Source organism: Manduca sexta, unplaced genomic scaffold (genome assembly GCF_014839805.1).
Source record: "Manduca sexta isolate Smith_Timp_Sample1 unplaced genomic scaffold, JHU_Msex_v1.0 HiC_scaffold_2098, whole genome shotgun sequence".
Classification (NCBI taxonomy): Eukaryota; Metazoa; Arthropoda; class Insecta; order Lepidoptera; family Sphingidae; genus Manduca; species Manduca sexta.
The window spans coordinates 19,535-27,968 of NW_023593028.1; the positions used below are offsets into that span (position 1 = coordinate 19,535).

Here is an 8,434-nt window from a genome sequence, read left to right on the forward strand (position 1 = left end):
CTTATCCCAATATCTTAAAGAGTTATAATTACATTGAATAGGTAAAGAAGAGCATAGTCTTCTGTAGAAGGGGCATAACCAAGCCGTTGTTTGGTTTCTTCTAAAGGACAGTACACAAGGTGTCACAAGGTGTCATAGTGGTCCACGTAAGTGTGTCGCGTTTCGAGATCGGCCTGTGTATACCCGGTTCCAACAGGCGGGCATAATTGTGTCGACTGCCGAGGGGTAATCATCTCTCGTCAGTCGACGTTCTATTGGACCCCACTCCACTTACCATCAGGTGCAGTGTGGTCATTATGCCGCACCCATATAAAGAAAAAAACGTTTACAAGTGATTAATAATAATAATATCAGCCCTGTATTATATACTGTCCCACTGCTGAGCACGGGCCTCCTCTACTACTGAGAGGGATTAGACCTTAGTCCACCACGCTGGCCTAGTGCGGATTGGTAAACTTCACACACCTTCGAAATTCCTATAGAGAACTTCTCAGATGTGCAGGTTTCCTCACGATGTTTTCCTTCACCATTAAAGCGAACGATAAATTCACAAAGAATACACATATGATTTTAGAAAAGTCAGAGGTGTGTGCCCTTGGGATTTGAACCTGCGGACATTCGTCAGTCCGTTCCACACCCAACTAGGCTATCGAGTTTTTCTAAGTGGTTAGAAAAACTGTATTTGACCACTATTTTTTACAGCTAACTATAACTATAATAATTACAGACAACAGCTCTGTCATACGTGAGTAAGATAATAATGAAATATATTCGGATCACTGTTCATTATAATAAATAATAATTAGACATGTATAGTTCATGATGGCGATGTATTGATAATGTACAAGTAATTCGGCCTATATTTGTACGATAACATGTAAGGCTTGTATTGTAGATATACGTGGTATTGTTTGCTTTTGTTAATTGATATTTTGTTTATACCTGTTTACGACTACATACAGAGTCATATTGTAATAATTATTGTTTATATTATTATTAATGTTCAGAGAAATCGAAATAATTAAATTGTTATTATTTCCGAAATTTTAAAATAAAGCTGCTGCTACCTTTTGTGGTTATTTAACAGATGTATTTATATCTGTCATATTACGTTTATTTCTATAAATTAATGGAACTGCCCCAGTCCAGCTAAATTATTGACGGTGAAGGCAAATATAACAATCGACTACACTTTCAAAATATGAGACTTAACATCTACACTTCAAGGATACAAATGCATTACCATATAATTTGAAATGCAAACTTAGCATACCCCTGTCTATGAGGAAAACGAACGTTTAAAAAAGCAATAAAATACCGTCGTATTCAACATTTCAATACCATCGTACAAATCCTTAACTTTTGTAAAGGGACAAAGGTATTTAAATCTACCCTCGCATCGTCGTGCTAACGACCAATTATCGAGGCCGCGTGGATGCGGGCCGACCAGAATTACTCAGATGAATGCGAGTAAAAGATTTTTTCAATTGATTTTTTATCTTGTAACAAAATGCTTTGATTTGGATTGGATTTATAGATCTTTTTTGTTTCATTTGCATCTTTTCTTTTCGTAGGATGGGAGAGTCCACACGCGCGCTGAAGTTGACAGACGGCAAACTGTAAACTCCTAATGGTAATGATAATGCCAAAGAAATATCACTTTGCGTGACCCACGATACAAATTCTGGGTAGATAAATAACGAAGTAACAAATCTATATATGGGTAGACAATAGACATACATGTATACATATTGTCAAGTAATAATTATATTTCTCAATTTCAAGGACATAGTAGTCAAAGTAGAAGGAATATTTGTAACGTTTCAAATTAAGTTAATGTAAAGTGTATAATACAATATTATAATACATTCTTCAAGTCTATTTACACAAACCCTATCAAACATAATTCTGCTGGTGGTAGGATATATTTTATATCCGCCCGGATAGCGACCACCGTACACAAGGTGTTAAAACCCGCCATAGTGGTCCACGTACGTGTCGCGTTCTGGGATTAGCCTGTGTATATCCGGTTCCAACAGGCCGGCATAATTGTATCAACTACCTAAAGGTAATCATCTAGCGACAATCAACATTCTGTTGGACCCCACTACACTTAGCATCAGGTGCAGTGGGATCACATTTCCATGCAGAAATAAAAAATTATATTAATTGTAAAAAATAATGACTATACGGAACCCAAAAGACCGGCTGCCAGACTTCAAGACACTGTGAGCGCATTCTGCGTAGATCGGACTACCAACAGCTAAAATGTTAAAAAAGTTGTATAATTGTAAAATGTAGGTAGATATTGTAACTTTGACCTTACGGATGAACAACACCTCAGTCCCCCGTGACCATGAAGGCTGCAAAGTCTTCGAAACGTCCGGAGAAAATAAAACATTAATACCGCGATAGAATCCGAAAATTAGTTTAATTTCAATGTCTAACATTCGCGTAAACATAAGAAATCATTATATTAACTAAACTCCATACATATCCATACAATACTTCAAAATACATACACGAAATGAAACACGACACACCAATTGAACGAACAAGATGGACTGAAGCGTCCCTCCTCGGGGCTTATTAATCGCCGTGTTAATTACCTCCAGGACTAATCGTGAGCCTTTTATTGAAAGAGGTCTCGTGAAATACCCCTAAAGGGTCTCTTTATGCGCCGGCCCGGTAATAAAGTGGGGCTTATGAAGAGCAGGGAGAACTGTAAGGCGAGTTTGTGAAGGCGTTTATTAACGTATGTTTTATTTATAATTTTTTCTACTGTGCGTGTGTGAAGTATTGTGTTCTGGTTTAGATATAGCAAGAATAGTTGGTAAAATGGAAAGACTTATCTTTTCATGTCATAAGATGATGAATCAAATGCAATATCATATTGTAATACAAATTATTTATCAACTAATTAATGAATATATTTTATAGAAAAACGAAAGGCAGCCTGAGAGTCTACTTCGAAAAACGAAATCCGTAGTTTCGGATGACGGATCGTACATTTTGTTACTACGAAGTGTTACGGATCCGATGACGGATTCGACAACGGATCCGTAATCGGATTTTGACACTTATGACATTTTTACTTTCGTCGACCGCACTATGAAAACCCATTTGACATAAAATACATCGTTTCTTCGTTCGGATCTTAGCGTCAATTTTACGAAAGCTCTAAGCCTTTCGTTTGGTTTTCGTTTGGTACTCCAGAGGTTTTAAAATTGCTCAATAACTCCTGTGTGAAGAATTGTTGCAATAGGAAAGTGCTGGGCGAAGTTGGAAGCGTCTCTAACTGCGTAAAACCTTCGTAACATGGAATTTGTAAGAACTTATAGGACTTTGCCACCCCTTTTTGAAACCATCTGCGAGGATATAGTTCCACTAATTCCTCCAAAGAACATATACGGGGAATTGATACTACCACTAAGGTAAGCTACAGAAGAAATATTACTTTCTACCTTTCTCAAGAACCTAGCTGGTATTAGTATTGTAGTATTCTTAACGTCTAAATGATCTTGTTTTTGTTTTTTCACAAGCCATTAATAATTTCTAATTTTTTCATAAATATGTAATTCCAGGCAAATGTATGTGGGTGCATTGACGTCACCCATATAACCATTAGAAAACTTATGAATTTTATGGCATCCTTTGTACAAAGTGCCTATGACTTTGAATTTATTAGACTTTAAACATAATATGTATTCTTGTTTCAGAATCAAATAATTAAACAACTACTAACTCGCTAGAGCTGCCATAACCAACACTGCATCACGCATGGAAGATTAACTACCAAATATATGTTATCGGAAAATAAAACATTACTTATTACAATCATTTTTATATTTGTTTTTTAATTTTTTTTGTTCATTTCTTTTAACTCTCTCAGAACCCCCTCCAGTACTTCTTTTTTTTTTCACTTCAGTCAATGCGAAGGACCCGATTAGAGGTCCGCCTGTGTCGCTGGGTGCACTTGTCGTCGTACTCTCCTTGAAACTGTTAGGTGGAATCATAAGAAAAATGTTAATTGTTTATTGTAAACATCCTAACACAGTGTACATAAATACATGAGTTCTTATTCCTACTGGGATGAAAAATAATAAAATTCATAGAAAGATTCAATAAATTTTACCGTAAAACCATTGTGTATATCGATGGGTAAAACTAATGATTTCTTTAATAGATTACATAATAACTGCCTTTACAATGAAAAAGATCATTTGTTTAAAGCGAGTAAATAACATTTTAATAATAAACTTACCAATACAATAAATAATTTTACTTGTAAATTACAATTCCAATTTGTTGTGATTTTCGCCAGTCAACTTGTCAATGTCCATCAATTGTCAAAAATTCTAATATTCCACAGATTAAAACATTATGCAATAAGACCGTAGATTGCAAAATCAACAAAAATATTTGTTATTTTGTAACTAATAAATATTTAGAGTTATGAAATAATGGTTATATTTACGAAAACTAATTAGACATCGAATTTATATGTTTTTTCACAAGAATATCATAGAAGGTAAAATTTACGGTTTTTGAAGATATACATCTCTAATCCGACACAATATTTTCATTCGAACGATTGTTTATGGTTCCGAAAGGAACGATGACGGATACGAAGTAATTTGGTAGTAGGGTTAAATCCGAAGTTCGTCGTTTCTTCGTTTCGGAACGACGTTTCGGTGTTCGTTTTCGAAGTAGGTCTACTGGTCCTGATACGAAGCTAAATAAAAGCATCGTCAACAAAAACTATATCGCGCTGAAGCTATATTGAAGTGGGATAATTGAAGGTATAATCCGTGTACTTTGGAAAATTCCACAATTTTCTAGTACAAAGATACTCTATGTAAATGATTAAAGTTACCATACTGTACACTCCACAAGCATATCGTATTTAGAACCATGTAGCAATTAACTCAAATATTATTTTAGGTGGGTTTAATTGTGGGTAATTGTGAGTGGAAATGGACAAAAGTTGTGTCCGTTAATTAGTTCTATCCCACCCGCACCTCCCCCACTATGTAAACGCAATACTGGGCTTGTCTGTAGTATGTACAATGAAAATTCATTGCTAGAGTCGGGTTTAGTTTTGTTGTTTCAAATACTAATTTTGTATACTAGCTTTTGTTCGCGTTTCCGCCCATGATATAGTTCCTGTGATAAAAATGCATTCCTAGATACTAAGAAGTAGCTAGTAATTCCGTTTGTTGAGCAAATCGCTTGCCTAATAGCAAGCACAGCAGTAATATATTAAAATTTCATTTAAATAAGTACTGTTTAGAATTCCATTTATCGCCTTTAGATAACATTCGCCTTTAAATGTAAGTCATGATGACAAACTAACATACTAGTCCCACACCAACATAACACTTGCACACTAGTGGAAAAATAGACAAAGCCATGCTCACACTGACAATTGGCCAACTAATAGCTGCGTAATTATACCTATTATAATTATGTAGCGCTAATGGACACTGTCCGAGTAATTATGACTGCGTTACGTCCCATTAAGGTAAATATCCTGCAATGGGATGATAATTGTCCAGTACTCTATGTCTCATTTAATTCTCACAATATTCATACAGGAAATAAATGAGTATCTCAAAAATTATACCTCAGGTGTTTTATTTTTATGCCTAATTAGTTTTGTTCTTGTTGTTATTGGTTCTGTTTGTGGCTTCGTTGCTTTTAACCATGGGCTTAGTCAGCTTTCAAATAAGGGGGGAGGCGGCAAACATTTTTCTAGGAAAGAGGCTAAAAGCAAATTTATATAATCCGAATAATTAGTAGGTGTAGCGGTACCCCGCAGCCCCCACCGCCCTAATGTTTTTAGCACTTAGGAATAAAGTACCATATTATAAAAGAACTTTTAAAATTAGAGCAATTCTTCAGAGAAAACGCACACATAAACATTAGATTCATAATTTTAGTATAGATAATGTGATGGCTGTAATTATTTTGATGTTATATCAATAATAAATAAATGATATACTTTACAGAATATTAATCTAATGCAGATTAAACAAATGTACATTATTCATTACTAAATTTGCCATTGCAATATGAACTCTATAAAACAATGAAATTACATAAAATCATTCTAAAAAAATGCATACAAAAATAAACAAAATATGACGTTAAAACACGAGACTAAAACTCTAACGAAAAGATTCAATTACTGTTTGAGTAGCGAGAAGTATTGACAGCCATCTATTGGTCCCAAATATTGACAGCCGGACCAAACAATAGGATGTCAGAACGCGGTGAAGAAGAATCAGTACAAGGACAAACTGTGTTTCGGGTGGGATGCGACGTGTAGTAGGGCTGCGAGTATAAATTTTAGCACTGCAAAGCATGTGCTTCGTAATAGTGGATTTTTAGGACATTTACATACTTTCGCATGTAAAGGATTATCTTAAAAATTAATACAATAATCATAACGTAAAATTTTACAAGGAAACCAATACATCGCGCCTTTATAGCGAAGAGTTAGGCAGTAGTGCAAACTGGTGCACCCACTTTTCGCCGTCTGCGTTCTATCCCACGATATGATACGGGCCGAGCCTATCACCATATTGGGCACAAAATCGAGACTTCGAGCTAAAACAAAAGTCCAATATCAGAGTACCGAGATTCGAACCTAGTTACTATATCGTATTAAAAACACTTTTAATCGGGTCTTAAGCGACACTCCACTTACCATCACATGTCGATACACAAAAACTCTTTATAAATAACTAGGTATTGCCCGCGGCCCGCATGATATAGTTTATTGGGATAAACTTTTGCGTTATAATCTCTCAAAACTTATAAATGTACCCCGTTTTTGCAACAGTTTTCATTACTGCTCCGCTCCTTTTGATCATAGCGTGATGATGTTTAGCCTTCCTCGATAAGTGATCTATCCCGATTAAAAAGAATTTTTTTCAGTTCGAATCAGAAATTCCTAAGATTAGTGTGTTCAAACAAACAAACAAACTTTTCAGCTTTATATAACAGTAAAAAGTATCCTATGTCCGTCTCCTGGTTCTAAACTACCTCTCTACCAATTTTAAGCCAAATCGGTTCAGCCGTTAAGTGATAAATAGTGTAACTAAGACGACTTTCTTCTATAATGTATATATAGATTCCCACCTATGACCAACATACAAAGAGCAAACATTCTAAAAGCTCTATTGTGGAGTGTAGTGTGACTCTACGTAGAGTCATGTCTCGTTATCTTTGACTGCAGAGGTCATTATATCCCGAGCGCGGCTTGTTAGTTCACTATCCTGTTGGACCTTCCTATCAACATAACATTGGTTACGTGAATTCTACGTATATTTTATAATCCTTATATAAAAAAACATTTTATACAACTTTCTAGCTTAATGGTAAAGCACATGTACATTTTTATAGTATAGCATATGTAAATTTTTTATACAGAAGTAATATATTTTTTGACGTTATCATTGAGAAAATTGATCAACTATGACATTGTTATACAAAATAAATACTGCCAATGTAGAGACGAGTAATAGCACGGCTATTATAAATCTCTCATTTCTGACTTAATACCTACATATAGTTATAATAACTATTTACTGAGTAGCGCTGCGCTGTGTTGCTTTGGCTACAAGATGTTAATTATACCACAGTTCATGATTTCACTAAAGTACTTAAATACAATTCAAAAGTGATTCGCTGCACAAATAAAGTAAGCTGGATTAACATTACCTACCGTTACCTTAATACAAACAGTATTGTAATCGGAGGAAATTCACTACGATTTCACTGCAAGCAACAAATTCAAATAATAAACCCACTGTGCAATACCCGAAATAGTGTTATTTTTTAACAGCCCTAGTGTAGAGCCAATCGTTTAGTGACGGTAGGGAAGCGCTTTCGCTGATATTCCGTGCTAGTTCGCCTGTAAACTGGACAAAGCAGCCAATTTCAAGGCACGAACGCAACATGAGCTAAACACATACACGATATGATTTTTTGTAGCATTGAGAGATAGCAGTGTAGCTTGTTCTATGGTAGGAATGTTCCCATATTTCAGCAATTTTGTGTCTAATAAGTGGTTTTAAAAATATAATAAATGTTTTGTGCATTGCTTGAATACATTTTTGCGTCGACTATATCTATAAATATTATAAAACAAAAGTCCCCTTTTCTGTCTTGGTCTGATATGTTATAGATTTTTTCAAAATCTACTAAACGGATTTTTATAAAATTTGGTATGGAGATAGTTCAAAACCCTGGGAAGGTTTGGCTACTTTCTATCCCGGGAAAATATATAACGGGACTTTTATCCCGAAAAACTCCTTCACGTAGGCGAAGTCGCGAGCAAAGGCTATTTCGAGTATAAGAGCAAAAAAAAGATTGTGAAGTAGCTTTAATGTTAGTTTTTGTATTGTTGAGAATTAGCACAAATCAA

At 35.1% G+C, this 8,434-nt stretch overlaps 1 long non-coding RNA gene across 1 annotated transcript; it reads left to right on the plus strand.

Annotated features, from left to right (window-relative positions):
• The first annotated feature begins 2,992 nt into the window (after positions 1-2,992).
• Positions 2,993-3,817, plus strand: LOC119191912. Its single transcript, XR_005113554.1, has 2 exons — positions 2,993-3,434; positions 3,720-3,817. It is a non-coding gene; the product is annotated as an uncharacterized LOC119191912 (long non-coding RNA).
• The last annotated feature ends 4,617 nt before the right edge of the window (positions 3,818-8,434 follow it).